We start from the raw sequence: 17,034 nt of genomic DNA on the forward strand, positions 1-17,034 counted from the left end.
AAAAGAGTAATTGAGATTATACTTAAGTTATTCCCAAGGAAAACAACAGGAGTGGGACCTTGTCTGAGAAGACCCAAGACCCTCCTGAATACTAACGGTTGTGGGATGTGGTGTTTTGGACTTGTGGTATAAATATGTATAGTCACAGCATCTACTAATATATCCACAATCATCTTGTCTCTTCTGTTACTTTATTGTGTGTGTGTGTGTGTGTGTGTGTGTTTATTTATTTATTTTTAATTTTTATTTTTTAAATGTATTTATTTTAATTGGAGGCTAATTACTTTACAATATTGTATTGGTTTTGCCATACATCAACATGAATCTGCCACGGGTGTACACATGTTCCCAATCCTGAACCCCCTCCCACCTCCCTCCCTGTACCATCCCTCTGGGTCATCTTATCTACATTTTATTGGTAGGGTTGCTACAGACTAATTTCTCCCAAACCCTTTTCCTAAATTTTGGTGAAAGTATCTATGCACTTTCAAACTTAGGTTTATCACTCCCACAGCAGATCTGGGCATACATCTGCTGTCACATTTATCAGTTTTTATGAGAAAGAAACATGAAGCAATAAGAAACTTTTGGGAAGAATGTTTCTAACAAGAATCATCATCCAGTACTTCTCAAAATGATTCATGGTGCGTGGCTCTGTCTCTCAGGAAGCCCTGTTATTTATTTATTTATTTATTTATGGCAAAATATACACACATATTGTAAAACATTCTAAAACAAGAATGTTTTATCAGGTTTCCAACTAATGATTTTAAAGATAAAGTACTTATACTTAAAAAAATACCAAACTCAAAGTAAAAACCTTCTATTAGCAGTCCTCACTTCTTCCTGATACTCCTTAAAAGGACAATTTAGATCCTTTGAAACAGGCAAAATCTCAAAATAATAAAAGAGGAAAAAGCAGACAACAGTATTATTTTGAGGCCAGAATCTAGAAAAACAAGAAACAAAGTACTTCGCTAAAAAAGCTGATTCTTAAGCTGACAGTAAGAAGGTCAAAACCCAACCAATTTCACTGTAGAACTCCAAATGTTCCAAGAAGTGGCAAACAAATAGCTGGAAGGGTTGTGAATCAAGTCTAAAAACAGCAGGATTCTCTGAAAGTATATGTAAGAAGCAGAAAGATCCCGAGATGCCCTCATCCCCAGAATTCAAGGCTCTAACTTGAGATATCAGAGTGAGTGGAATTCAAGGGTCAAACATACCATGAGATCGCAAAGGCATACATATTCCTTAGTACAGTTAGATCATGATACCATTTGTTTTCCATGATAATAATGAAAATAGACTCTCGCTGTATTTTATTTCATGGTTTTCAAAGAATTTTGACATTTATTGTTTAATGTAATCATCAGTACATTAGACAATAAATGTCCCTGGGTCGGGAAGATCCCCTGGAAAAGGGCATGGCAACCCACTCCAGTATTACTGCCTGGAGAATCCCATGGACAGAAGAGCCTGGCAAGCTACAGTCCATAGGGTCGCAGAGTCAGAGATGACTGAAGCAACTTAACTCACAATCATCATAAGGGCCTCCTTGTATGTAAAACAAAATAATTTCCTCTGTTTTTACAGAACGAAACTGAGGTAAAATTAATCAACTTACTAGTTGTGAAATCTTGAATAGTGGTGCACAAAGTCTTCCCATCTCAAATTTCTTGTAGCTTAGATTACCCTTTGATCTCCCCCCATAGGTCTACTTCTCCAAGAAAGCTATTTGCCATTATTGGTGTTCATAACAATTCCTTCAGAAGCATGATTAAAATAACAGTTTTAAAGATTCTGATTAAGACTGAGGTGAGGTCCTGCGCAAGTAGTGGGAGACCATCCTTAGAGAAATACTTCATTAAATATTTTCATTGTTACCAGAGCAGAAGGCAATATATCTGGGCCACATCAGCCAGGTCTCACTAAAAACAAATAAAATAACCCCAAAGCCAACTAAACTTTTCAATAAACGACATTATCAAGATATACCCTCGACTATTATTGAGGGTGGTCTGTGATATAAGGAACATCTTTGCAGTTTTTGTAAAAGTTCTATAAAGGATATTTTTCCTGGATTGGTAGAAACTATACACACACATACACACGCACACACAAAAAAATGTTTTTCAAAATTCAGGACAAGAAGAAGAAAATTGTCAGTTCTAATTAACTTGGCTTAGTCTCTCTTAAAAAAAAAAAAAAAATTTACAGGGCTAGTTCCTGCTGTACAACAAAGTGAATCAGCTATACCTATACATGTACCCCTCCCTCTTTGATCTCCCTCCCACCCTCTCCATCCCATCTCTTTAGGTCATCACAGAGCACCAAGATGAGCTCCCTGTGCTATGCAGCAAGTTCCCACTAGCTATCTATTTTACACATGGTTCCTTTTTATCTTGCTTACCAGGAAGTTCAAACCTGAATGTAGTATAAATTATTAAGATTTTAGGCATATGTACTTTACCACTGAGAGCCTTACCCTATCTTTTAATTTCTTTATTTTTTAACTGAAGGATAATTGCTTTACAGAATTTTGTTGTATTTAGAGTTTGAGTTATTTTTATTTTAATTGTCTTATTATACATGAATTTTAAAAAACTATCTTAAAATCATTTGGGAAGTAGTCAGGGTATAAATTATAAATAAACATACCTGAGAAATAGGAAGCAAACAAATTCATGCAGGAATAATTTCAACATGAAACAAGGACAGGGAGCTAGAGATTTGCAGCAGTAGTCCTTTTTTTATTTTTTTAAACATAATTCTTTCAGGCACAGTTGGTAAGTACACCTGTCATATATGCTTCCAAAAATGTAGCTCAAAATGATAACATACTGAGAGAAAAACAAATCTTGAGAATACAAAATTCATTTGTTATAACCAGTTTTGCTTACACTCTCTCAAAATAGCCATCTGTACTAAAATGTGTACATAACAGAACAACTTGCTGCAATACAAAAAGGTTCGCATATATTTAGACCTTGGAACTTTCTAAAGGCTTGGAAACTTTCCAAAAGCACCTCTCATACTTGCTACAGAGATGTTACGAATAAGTGAACAGGAGTGGATGTAAATGAATAGCAGCTGCTTAAATAAATCCTATTTTAATATCATAGCCCAGTTTGTCACTTTTTTCCCCTTAAAACACCAATCTTCCCCTTAAAACACCAATTCGCCCCTTCTAAGGTCCTCCTTGACTTTTACTGAATTAACAAGTACTTGCATGATGCTTGATACATGCAGGTAATTTTCCTACATGCATTAAAAATATTAGTTGATTTAATTTTCATAGCAAACTATGACGTGGGCAGTTCAGTTCAGTCACTCAGTCGTGTCGGACTCTTTGCAGCCCCATGGACTTCAGCACATTAGGCCTTTCTGTCCATCACCAAATCCCGGAGTTTACCCAAACTCATGTCACCAAAACATCTCATCCTCTGTCGTCCCCTTCTCCTCCTGCCTTCAATCTTTCCCAGCATGAGGGTCTTTTCAAATGAGTCAGCTCTTCGCATCAGGCGGCCAAAGTATTGGAGTTTCAGCTTCAGCATCAGTCCTGCCAATGAATATTCCTGACTGATTTCCTTTAGGATGGACTGATTGGATCTTCTTGCAGTCCAAGGGACTTTCAAGAGTCTTCAACACCACAGTTCAAAAGCACTAATTTTTTGGCACTCAGCTTTCTTTATAGTCCAACTCTCACATCCATACATGACTACTGGAAAAAACATAGACTTGACTAGATGGAACTTTGTTGGCAAAGTAATGTCTCTGCTTTTTAATAAGCTGTCTAGATTGGTCATAACTTTTCTTCCAAAGCGAAAGCATCTTTTAATTTCATGGCTTCAGTCACCATCTGCAGTGATTTTGGAGCCCAAAGAAATAAAGTCTGTCACTATTTCCACTGTTTCCCCATCTATTTGCCATGAAGTGATGGGACTGGATGCCATGATCTTAGTTTTCTGAATGTTGAGCTTTAAGCCAACTTTTTCACTCTCCTCTTTCACTTTCAAGAGGCTCTTTAGTTCTTCTTCACTTTCTGCCACAAGTGTGGTGTCATCTGTATATCTGAGGTTATTGATATTTTCCCAGAAATCTTGATTCCAGCTTACGATTCACCCAGCCCGGCATTTCCCATGAGGTACTCTGCATGTAAGTTAAATAAGCAGGGTGACAATATACAGCCTTGACATACTCCTTTCCCGATTTGGAACCAGTCTGTTGTTCCATGCCCAGTCTACCTGTTGCTTCTTGACCTGCATACAGATTTCTCAGGAGGCAGGTCAGGTATGGTATTCCCATCTCTTTAAGAATTTTCCACAGTTTGTTGTGATCCACACAGTCAAAATTTCCCCAAATCTCATAGCTCCTGTGGAAGAGCTGGGATGTGAACACAAGCAGTCTGGTTTCAGCATCTGTGACCACTAAATACTCTACAGACTCTATGCTATATAGACATAGAGACTGAAAAGGCAATGTCTTAAAGTAAAAATAGTTCCATGCACTAATTCCTCACCTCTTGGGAGAATGGAGACATACGTCTACCTACATTTGCCATTTCAAACAAAATACCAGAAGAATCTTCTTGCAGGTATTAGACATTTATAGATTCTTACTTTATTTTGAAGAGAAAAAGAAAAATCTTTCATGATGTGGTTCCTCTATTGTGAGACATTTCTGTTATTTAATGATAGCTTTAGGGGGAAGGAAAACAACTATTTCAAACATACATGCCAATCGCAAAGAGCATTCAACTTGAGAAACAGTGAAAATGTAAAAAGATGAAACTTAGAACCAAGAAAAGAATGCAATTATTTAATCCCTTCTTTTTATGGGTTTCCTCCTTCTGTTGATATTTTGTTATAACAAGGACCTGACCTATATATAGCTTTTAAACTGCCTTGAATACTTACTTAGATAGGATAAAAGTAATAACCAGATTACTTCCAATTGTTAGAAATTATTCTATTAAGACAAATCCTATGTTATACTATTCAGGATCAATATTTGATAAATGTTCCTAGTACTGTCCATGTGTTTAAATGCACTAAACTACAACTCTTTCAATATTCATTTTTTAAATAAAATATGTAGGAAAATGAAAGTTAAAGATTTATGAAAGGCATCTTAGCACAAGATAGGAAGTTAAAGTATTTAGCTATCTGCTTTTAATTCTCTCTAAGGTAACTGCTCTGGCAATATATTACTATGTAATAAACTACAGCAGAATTAGTGGCTTAAAATAGCAATGAAAGTGAAAGTGAAGTCGCTCAGGCATGTCCGACTCTTTGCGACCATGGACTGCAGCCTGCCAGGCTCCTCTGTCCATAGGATTTTCCAGGCAACAATACTGGAGTGGGCTGCCATTTCCTTCTCCCAACCTTCCCAACCCAGGGATCAAACCCAGGATTTTCCAGGCAACAATACTGGAGTGGGCTGCCATTTCCTAATCCCAATCTTCCCAACCCAGGGATCAAACCCAGGTCTCCCGCATTGTAGGCAGATGCTTTTACCATTTGAGCCACCAGGGAAGTCCTAAAATAGCAACAACCCTTAGCAATTATTTTCTTTCTTCAAAATCTGCAATTTGAGTCGGGTTCAGTGGAAAAGATTCATCTCTACTCTGTAAGTATAATATGGGATAACTCAGTTGGGCTAAAGGACTTATGTCTAAGAAAATTCACTCACATGACTGGCTAGTTGGCAGAGCCTGTTGACTCAGTCAGGGGTGTTGGCCAGGATCTTTGATTCCTGTCCATATGGACTCTCCATGGAGCTGACTGGTCCTCCTCACAGCATGGTGTCTGGGACATCTTGATATCTGGAACCTTTCTGTGATACTTTCTCTGCCCTGGCCTTTATACCTCAGAATGACACTTCTGCTTCATTCTGCTAGACAAGCAAGTCACTATGACCAGCCCAGATTCAAAAGAAGGGAGATTAGACTCCACATGTTCATGTATGAGTAACCAAGAATTTGTAACCATCTTCAATCAACCATCAGTTCAGTTCAGTTCAGTCACTCAGTCGTGTCTGACTCTTTGCGACCCCATGAACTGCAGTACGCCGGGCCTCCCTGTCCATCACCAACTCCCAGAGTTCACTCAAACTCATGTCCATCGAGTCGATGATGTCATCCAGCCTTCTCATCCTCTGTTATCCCCTTCTCCTCCTGCCTCCAATCCCTCCCAGCATCAGAGACTTTTCCAATGAGTCAACTCTTCGCATGAAGTGGCCAAAGTATTGGAGTTTCAGCTTTAACATCAGTCCTTCCAAAGAATACCCAGGACTGATCTCCTTTATTTTTTTTATTTTATTTTATTTTTTAACTTTACATAATTGTATTAGTTTTGCCTAATATCAAAATGAATCCGCCACAGGTATACATGTGTTCCTTTAGAATGGACTGGTTGGATCTCCTTGCAGTCCAAGGGACTCTCAAGAGTCTTCTCCAACACCACAGTTCAAAAGCATCAATTCTTCGGTGCTCAGCTTTCTTCACAGTCCAACTCTCATATCTATACATGACCACTGGAAAAACCATAGCCTTGACTAGACGGACCTTTGCTGGCAAAGTAATGTCTCTGCTTTTTAATATGCTATCTAGGTTGGTCATAACTTTCCTTCCAAGGAGCAAGCATCTTTTAATCAACCATATCAATATATAATTTATGATGTCTATAAAAGTGTTAACTGCATTTTTGAGCTAAAAAAATAATGTTAAAGTTTACATAAGAAAATAAACATGAAGGAATAGCTAGAATATATACGAATAGATATTCTAGATAAGAATAATAAGTGAGTATCCTGTCACATATGAAAACACACTTCTACAGCCTTTACAATCTTAAAGCTATATGATGCCACTCTAATGGAACAAATTATAACACTGAAAGTACATTCAAGAAAATATGAACATTTAGTGTATCATAAAAGTAGTATTCTAAGTCAATAAGAAAAAGATGGAGTTTATAAATTATGTTGAAACAAGTAGACAGTCATTTTTAAAACAATCAAACTGGCTCTGCACTTAACATTACTCAATATAGAGTACATTCCAAATGAAACACATTTAAGTGAAAAGAAAGTAAACTATATTGACACTAGAAGGATATATAAGTGCATGAATTACTTTATAAACTGAGTTTCTAAATTATAACTAAAGATTTATTAATTATAACTAAATATCCAAAAACAATGAAAGTTTGATAACTTCAATTACAACTAAAAGAAAACTGTGTTCTAAAAGATACCATAAGCAGAAGCAAAAGAAAAAAATTACAAATTGCAATAAAATATCTGCAGTTTATCTCACAGAAAAATCACCCTAATAAATAAAAAAGATTCCAAAAATCAAGAACAGAGAGACAGAGACATAGACTGACCAAGATGGAAAGACAGTACAGAGAAAAAGATACCAATTGTTTCTAAACAAATATTAAAGGGTACTCAACATCTTTATAACCTAAATAGTAAATAAGACCAAATTTAACATAAAAGGGGAGACCATTCCCAATCTGTCAAATCAGTAAGACTTCAAAAGTTTGACAGCACACTCAAAGACGAGGCTGTAGGGAAATGAAGTCTATAGATTACTGGTGGCAGTGTAAATGGACAAACACATGGAGGGGAAGTTGGCAGTATCTTCCACAATAAAAGAAATTCCAATTCCAGAAATACATCCTTAAGATAATCTTCCAAAGGTAAAAACCAATATATCCAAAACATTATTCACTGTGTCATTACTTGTCATGGCAAAATAGTGGACACCATTTAAATGCTATCCATAGGAAACTGATTTGGTTAAAGAATGATGAAAGAGAATTATCTAGGTGAAAAATGAAGGAAGAAGATGTCAAGAGAGAGTGCTACGTCCAAGGCATATTATTACGTAAAAAAAGCAAAGTGCAAGAGAGTAGATAAAAGAGACACTGTGAATTTATGCCTCATTTAAATGAAAAAGAGAAATAAAAATACGTTTATAAGAAAAAAAATGTTTTGCTTTTTTTGCAAGAAGAAATTCAGAGAATTATTTTCTTTCCATTAACTAAGTAGAAGTAGAGGTTGAAGGAAGTTTTTATGAGAGAAAGATTTGAGCATATGTTTTATTTTTTGGACTATATAAATACTTTACATATTCAAAATGTAAATTAAAGAGGACTATCACAAATTTTAACCCAGGCATAAACAAATAAATCATACCTGTATATCATAAAATTCAATGCAAGCAGAAACAAATTTACTGCACTTGTATATCAAATCATAACATGACCCACATAAATAACAAGAAATAATTGAAGTGAAGTGAATACAATTATCTAGTTGTACACTCTCAGTGTACTTGAATGTATAAAGAGTGAAAAGAACTGCGAGAAATCCTTTTTTTTTTTAACCTATTTAAGGTAAAATTTTGTTTTATTTTGAAAAATCACAAAGACTACTGCTGAAGGTTTATGATTGCCATAATTAACATTCATTAATCAATTTAGTAAATATTTATTGACCACCCCTCTCTTCTCAAGCACAACAGATATAAGGATTGGAAATTACTTCTTTGGTTTTCTCTGGTTATAGCGGGAAAGATGTCATCTAAACACTGTGTGTGTGTGTGTGTGTGTGTGTGTATGCGTGTGTGTGTGTGTATGCGTGTGCGCATGGCGTGCACACGCACGTGTGTGTGTGTATGTTGCAAGACAGAATAATGAGTACATATTCTGATTTTCTTAGAAACCAGTTTTCAGTATGAGAGAAGAAATATGCAAATATGGAATGTGGGAAGTTGAGAAAGAATCCTATGGTAACGCATATCTGAATTTGAGATAGAGATGTGAACTCAATGATTTTTTAAAATTTCTTTGTTGAGGTATAATTGACACATAATAAATTGCATATGCTAAATGCATAATTTGATAAGTTTTGACAGATGTGTGGACACATAACTATCCCTATAATAAAGACTGCATTCAAGTTTATCACTCCCCAGTTTTATCCTATCCGTTTGTAGTCCCTATGCTTTGTCCTTTCTCCCCAGTTTTCCTTCCCTGCAGATATTCATGTTCTCTCTGTAACTATAGATTAGTTTGCATTTTCTAAAAGTTTTATACAAGTGGAATTATCCAACACATACTGTTTCAGCGGGAAAGAGTCTGGCTCCTTCCATTTAGCATAATTATTTTGAGATTCACTCATGTTGCTTATATCAATAGTTTGCTCATTTTTTATTACTAAGTGGTATTAAAGACGCTTACTTGTTGGAAGGAAAGTTATGACCAACCTAGACAGCATACAAAAGCAGAGACATTACTTTGCCAACAAAGGTCCATCTAGTCAAGGCTATGGTTTTTCCAGTGGTCATGTATGGATGTGAGAGTTGGACTATAAAGAAAGCTGAGTGCCAAAGAATCAGTGCTTTTGAACTGTTGTGTTGGAGAAGAATCTTGAGAGTCCCTTGGATTGCAAGGAGATCCAACCAATCCATCCTAAAGGAGATCAATCCTGGGTGTTAATTAGAAGGATAGATGTTGAAGCTGAAAATTCAATACTTTGGCCACCTGATGCGAAGAGCTGACTCATTGGAAAAGACCCTGATGCTGGGAAAGATTGAGGCCAGAAGGAGAAGGGGACGACAGAGGATGAGATGGTTGGATGGCATCACCGACTCGATGGACATGGGTTTGGGTGGACTCCGGGAGTTGGTGATGGACAGGGAGGCCTGGCGTGCTGCGATTCATGGGGTCACAAAGAGTTGGACACAACTGAGCAACTTAACTGAACTGAACTGAAGTGGTATTTCATTTTATGAATATTCTTCAATTAGATTATCTGTTCAGCTGTTGATGGATAGTAGATGATGGTAGTTTAAGATTTTTGGCTAATACTAAAAAGGATTTTATGAAAATCACATATTTATCTTTGAATTGACATATGATTTCTTTTCTTTTGGTTAATTCCTTAGCAAATAGATGATCAGATCAGATCAGATCAGTCGCTCAGTCGTGTCTGACTCTTTGCGACCCCATGAATTGCAACATGCCAGGCCTCCCTGTCCATCACCAACTCCCGGAGTTCACTCAGACTCACGTCCATCGAGTCAGTGATGCCATCCAGCCATCTCATCCTCTGTCGTCCCCTTCTCCTCCTGCCCCCAATCCCTCCCAGCATCAGTCTTTTCCAATGACTCAACTCTTCGCATGAGATGGCCAAAGTACTGCAGTTTCAGCTTTAGCATCATTACTTCCAAAGAAATCGCAGGGCTGATCTCCTTCAGAATGGACTGGTTGGATCTCCTTGCAGTCCAAGGGACTCTCAAGAGTCTTCTCCAACACCACAGTTCAAAAGCATCAATTCTTCGGCACTCAGCCTTCTTCACAGTCCAACTCTCACATCCATACATGACCACAGCAAAAACCATAGCCTTGACTAGACGAACCTTTGTTGGCAAAGTAATGTCTCTGCTTTTGAATATGCTATCTAGGTTGGTCATAACTTTCCTTCCAAGGAGGAAGTGTCTTTTAATTTCATGGCTGCAGTCACCATCTGCAGTGATTTTGGAGCCCAGAAAAATAAAGTCTGACACTGTGTCCACTGTTTCCCCATCTATTTCCCATGAAGTGGTGGGACCAGATGCCATGATCTTCGTTTTCTGAATGTTGAGCTTTAAGCCAACTTTGTCATTCTCCACTTTCACTTTCATCAAGAGGCTTTTGAGTTCCTCTTCACTTTCTGCCATAAGGGTGGTGTCATCTGCATATCTGAGGTTATTGATATTTCTCCCGGCAATCTTGATTCCAGCTTGTGTTTCTTCCAGTCCAGCGTTTCTCATGCTGCATATAAGTTAAATAAACAGGGTGACAATATACAGCCTTGACGAACTCCTTTTCCTATTTGGAACCAGTCTGTTGTTCCATGTCCAGTTCTAACTGTTGCTTCCTGACCTGCATACAAATTTCTCAACAGGAAGATCAGGTGTTCTGGTATTCCCACCTCTTTCAGAATTTTCCACAGTTTATTGTGATCCACACAGTCAAAGGCTTTGGCATATTCAATAAAGCAGAAATAAATGTTTTTCTGGAACTCTCTTGCTTTTTCCATGATCCAGCGGATGTTGGCAATTTGATCTCTGGTTCCTCTGCCTTTTCTAAAACCAGATTGAATATCTGGAAGTTCACGGTTCACATATTGCTGAAGCCTGGCTTGGAGAATTTTGAGCATTACATTACTAGCGTGTGAGATGAGTGCAATTGTGTTGTAGTTTGAGCATTCTTTGGCATTGCCTTTCTTTGGGATTGAATGAAAACTGAGCTTTTCCAGTCCTGTGGCCACTGCTGAGTTTTCCCAATTTGCTGGCATATGGAGTGCAGCACTTTCACAGCATTATCTTCCAGGATTTGGAATAGCTCAACTGGAATTCCATCACCTCCACTAGCTTTGTTCATAGTGATGCTTTCTAAGGCCCACTTGACTTCACATTCCGGGATGTCTGGCTCTAGGTCAGTGATCACACCATTGTGATTATCTGGGTCATGAAGATCTTTTTTGTACAGTTCTTCTGTGTATTCTTGCCATCTCTTCTTAATATCTTCTGCTTCTGTTAGGTCCATACCATTTCTGTCCTTTATCGAGCTCATCTTTGCATGAAATGTTCCTTTGGTATCTCTAATTTTCTTGAAGAGATCCCTAGTCTTTCCCATTCTGTTGTTTTCCTCTATTTCTTTGCATTGATCGCTGAGGAAGGCTTTCTTATCTCTCCTTGCTGTTCTTTGGAACTCTTCATTCAGATGCTTATATCTTACCTTTTCTCCTTTGCTTTTCGCTTCTCTTCTTTTCACAGCTTCATCCCAGACAGCCATTTTGCTTTTTTGCATTTCTTTTCTATGGGAATGGTCTTGATCCTTGTCTCCTGTACAATGTCATGAACCTCATTCCATAGTTCATCAGGCACTCTATCTATCAGATCTAGGCCCTTAAATCTATTTCTCACTTCCACTGTATAATCATAAGGGATTTGATTTAGGTCATACCTGAATGGTCTAGTGGTTTTCCCTACTTTCTTCAATTTAAGTCTGAATTTGGCAATAAGGAGTTCATGGTCTGAGCCACAGTCAGCTCCTGGTCTTGTTTTTGCTGACTGTATAGAGCTTCTCCATCTTTGGCTGCAAAGAATATAATCAATCTGATTTCAGTGTTGACCAACTGGTGAAGTCCATGTATAGAGTCTTCTCTTGTGTTCTTGGAAGAGGGTGTTTATGACCAGTGCATTTTCTTGGCAAAACTCTATCAGTCTTTGCCCTGCTTCATTCCGTATTCCAAGGCCAAATTTGCCTGTTACTCCAGGTGTTTCTTGACTTCCTACTTTTGCATTCCAGTCCCCTATAATGAAAAGGACATCTTTTTTGGGTGTTAGTTCTAAAAGGTCTTGTTGGTCTTCATAGAACCGTTCAACTTCAGCTTCTTCAGCATTACTGGTTGGGGCATAGACTTGGATTACTGTGATATTGAATGGTTTGCCTTGGAAATGAACAGAGATCATTTGTCGTTTTTGAGATTGCATCCAAGTAATGCATTTCTTTCATTGACCATGATGGCCACTCCATTTCTTCTGAGGGACTCCTGCCCACAGTAGTAGATATAATGGTCATCTGAGTTAAATTCATCCATTCCAGTCCATTTCAGTTCGCTGATTCCTAGAATGTCGACATTCACTCTTGCCATCTCTTGTTTGACCACTTCCAATTTGCCTTGATTCATGGACCTGACATTCCAGGTTCCTATGCAATATTGCTCTTTACAGCATCGGACCTTGCTTCTATCACCAGTCACATCCACAGCTGGGTATTGTTTTTGCTTTGGGTCCATCCCTTCATTCTTTCTGGAGTTATTTCTCCACTGATCTCCAGTAGCATATTGGGCACCTACTGACCTGGGGAGTTTCTCTTTCAGTATCCTATCATTTTGCCTTTTCATAGTGTTCGTGGGGTTCTCAAAGCAAGAATACTGAAGTGGTTTGCCATTCCCTTCTCCAGTGGACCACATTCTGTCAAATCTCTCCACCGTGACCCGCCCGTCTATGATGGGTGCACCAAGCGCAGCCGAGAGGAGCCACCCCACGGCCGAGGTCAGGGGCAGAAGCCGGGAGGACCCCTTGCCCGAAGGGCGGTGGCCAAGAGGAGTTACCCCACATCTGAGGTCAGGGGCAGCAGCCGAGAGTACCAGACGGCGACGGCACAGGAATGGCCGAGAGGAGCTACCCGCGTCCGAGGTCAGGGGCAGCGACGAGAGGAGTTATCCCGCGTCCGAGGTCAGGGGCAGCGGCGGGGAGGAGATACGCCATGCCCCAAGCCCAAGGCCAGGGGCGGCGGCCAGGAGGAGCAACCCCATGCCCGAGGCCAGGGGCGGTGGCCAGGAGGACCAACCCCACTTCCAAGGAGCCGTGGCTGCGCGGGCGCAGGAGGGCCTAGAGGAGCTATCCCACATTGAAGGTCATGAAGGGCGGCGGTGAGGAGATATCCCTCGTCCAAGGTAAGGAGCAATGGCTGCGCTTTGCTGGAACAGCCGTGAAGAGATACCCCACGCCCAAGGTAAGAGAAACCCAAGTAAGACGGTAGGTGTTGCAAGAGGGCATCAGAGGGCAAACACACTGAAACCATGCTCACAGAAAACTAGTCAGTCTAATCACACTAGGACCACAGACTTGTCTAACTCAAATAGATGATAGGATCATATATAGTAGCTGTTAGTTAAGGTTCTTAAGTATCTGTTAGACGGTTATCCAAAGTCCTGTACCATTTTACCTATCACCAGCAATGTGTCCATTCCTCCACACCCTCCATTAACATTGCATGGTCAGTCTTCTTAACTGGTCTACTCTAATACATATGTAGTGGTATACCATTGTTGTTTTAATTTTCATTTCTTCAGTAAGTAATTATGTTGAGCATCTCTTCATGTGCTTGTTTCTTATCCCTAAATTTTCTTTGGTAAAATATTTAGTCATATATTTTGACCAGTTTTTTTCTGTGTTTTGGTTTCTCATTATTGCTTTTTGAGGCTTCATTATATATTCTCAATATGTCTTTTATAGAGATATGATTTTCAAAAACTTTCTCCCAATGTGTAGCATCTTTACATTCTCTTAACAGGATCCTTTGATGAGCCGAAGTTTTAAATTTTGGTGAAGTTCAATTTATTATTTTTCTTGAAATCAGGCAGTACTAATTCTCCTATTTTTTTCTTATTTTTGAAAATTGTTTTAGATATTTCAGATTTTTTGCATTTCTCTATGAGCCTGAGAATCAGGTATCAATCTTTTTAAAAAATAAAAAGCCTGTTAATATGTTTATTGGAATTATACTGAATCCACAAACCATTAGGAAGAGAACTGAAACCTTAACAACAGTGATTATTTGGATCAATGATCAAGTTATATCTGTTTATTCAGTCTTTTTTACTTTCAACAACATTTTTCAGGTTTTGAATATCTTTTGGCAGATTTATCCCTAAGTATTTTGTGTGTGTTTATGTTAAACTTGATTGAAATTTACTTCTGTTTTTCTAGATTCATAAGTGGAAGCTGATGCTATGGATTTGAGACCTTCTAATACAGGAGTTTATTGCTGTCTTCCCCTATATTGTGCTTTAAGGGTAAGCTCATAAATTTTAATAATTGCATTTTTTCATTCAGTTTAAAATACCTTATAACATTCATTTTGATTTGTTTTGACCCATATGTTATTTAAAAGTATATTATTTAGGTTCTAAACATTTGGAAATTTTCTAGAGAATTTCTCTTACTGATTTCTAGTTTAATTCCATTAAGGTCGGTCAAAAAACATACTTTGAATGATTTTAATCTTTTACAATTTATTGAGACATTCATGGCCCAAAATATGGTTTCCCTTGGTAAATATTCTGTGTACCTTGAAAAAGAATGTGTATTCTACTCTAGGTTAAGCAGAATGCTATATGTATGTCAACTATTTCAAACTGGTTGTTAATATTGTTCAACTTTTCTGTATTCTCATTGGTTTTCTACCTACTGGTTCGATCAATTAGTGAGAGATTATTCTAATTCATCTATTTCTCTATGAATTTTGATCAAGTTTTGATTCATACATTTTGAAGAACTACTACTGGGCATAAACATTTAGGCTGGCTATGTCCTCTTAACCTCTGCTTTGTCGCTTGCTGTCAAACCAAGTTCTATACCTTCACTTCAGTTTTTGACTCAAATGAGTCCACTGCCTGGTTGAACTTTCAGGACTATAAGACCCCAAACAATTATCTCACTCTGTTGGGTAGGTATGTGAGAGATTGTTGATCGGTAGTATTTCCCTAGATGTAACCGAGTCAGAAAGAGCATGCTGGCTAGGAAAAATTTTATTGCTTAGCTATTTTATTCTTAATAGTGTGTCTCACTCACATTTACTGTCAGAAAGCAAATACAGTGGAATCACATTTTCACTGGGTGAAGTACCTTATATCAAAGATTCAAGCTCAACAATACTACTTCCCCTATCCCTGCAGTCCTCACAAAGCCTCAGCATTCATGTTTAGCACACAAAACAGGCTGGAAATAACACAAAGACATGACAATCCCTCACTTTAAAGTTTCAATTCCTCTTTTTTTTTCTATTTTTGTTAAAAATAAAATCACTTAATCCATATTTTACATGAATGATTCATCTTTGGTAACAGCAAATATGAAAATGCAATAATTTATAAATACCGGTGGTATCAAACCCAGAGCTAAGTTTGGCCTCTTCCTTAAATTCCCACTTCTTTGGCTTTTAAATGTTATGACTATACTTCCTCAATTTACGCAACATTTCCTTTAGTGTGTGGTGATACCTTCCTGTACTGAGTGCCCATAATGTACCTTCCTGTAAAGTGTGCCTCATTTTACAAATGAGAAATAGAAATATCAAAGGAATTAAAAGACCTGATGTCACATACTGAGGGAGTGATAGGAGGGAACTATTAAAAAATAAAACAAAAATATAAGATAATAACCTCCTAAAACTTTATTTTTAAAATCTCTCTATGTATTTCTTTTAACAATGCTCACAAATCTGCAACTTACTGTCCTTTACTTTTACAATAATTTGTGTTACTTTTCCTATTAGAGAATGAAATCAACATCTTCCTACTGAAGCTGACAGAACCATCAAACTTATTTTATACTTATTTCATTTCACAACTACAGTGACTTCAGCCTGGAACATCAAAACAGAAGCACACCCAGGGTTTTTCACCTTTATGGCTACATAAAAGAAAAATTCTAACATATACATTTTCCCATCTATATATTGGGTTTTTTTTTTTTTAAAGGAACTGTACTGATGAACATGAAGTGGCATAAAACCAGAGTTTTATCCTAGCTGGAAAAAAAAAAGTCTTATTTCAAGTTTTAGATGCCTCGAGGATGCAGGAAAGAAAACATCTATACTAAAATCTACCAGTATACCTAACAGCATACATCTTCAACTGCAGTGAATGGTTTACCATCAAGGTTTCACAACTTGGAACTTTTTGGAACTTTTCACTTCCAAATGCAGAAAGGTAAGGAATGAAACAGCATCTCTGGTGAATTTTTATCTGGGCTCAGAGGACTGAATACAAATCATAGAGAGAAGCACAAGCACCCAGCAAAGTTTATATCTTATGTGCATAATACAGAGATGTAGGCACAAAAGAAACCATCTTTATGTCTCTGCCTTAGGCTTCCCTGGTGGCTCAATGGTAAAGAATCTGCCTGTAATACAGGAGACTCAGGAGATGAGGGTTTGAGCCCTGGCTGGGGAAGACCCCCTGGAGAAAGTGAAAGTGAAGCCACTCAGTCATGTCTGACTCTTTGTGACCTCATGGACTATACAATTCATGGAATTCTCTAGGCCAGAATACTGGAGTGGATAGCCTTTCCCTTCACCAGGGAACTTCCCAACCCAGGTCTCCTGCATTGCAGGCAGATTCTTTACCAGCTGAGCCACAAGGGAAGCCCCCCCAAATGGAATGGGTAGCCTATCCCTTCTCCAG

At 38.0% G+C, this 17,034-nt stretch overlaps 1 protein-coding gene across 2 annotated transcripts in view; it reads right to left on the reverse strand.

The window, feature by feature from the left end:
* NLGN1 (neuroligin 1) overlaps positions 1–17,034 on the reverse strand; it is a 782,190-nt gene that overhangs the window by 707,839 nt on the left and 57,317 nt on the right. The window lies entirely within an intron of this gene.

The sequence above is a fragment of the Bubalus kerabau genome, chromosome 2, assembly GCF_029407905.1.
Source record: "Bubalus kerabau isolate K-KA32 ecotype Philippines breed swamp buffalo chromosome 2, PCC_UOA_SB_1v2, whole genome shotgun sequence".
Lineage (NCBI taxonomy): Eukaryota > Metazoa > Chordata > Mammalia > Artiodactyla > Bovidae > Bubalus > Bubalus kerabau.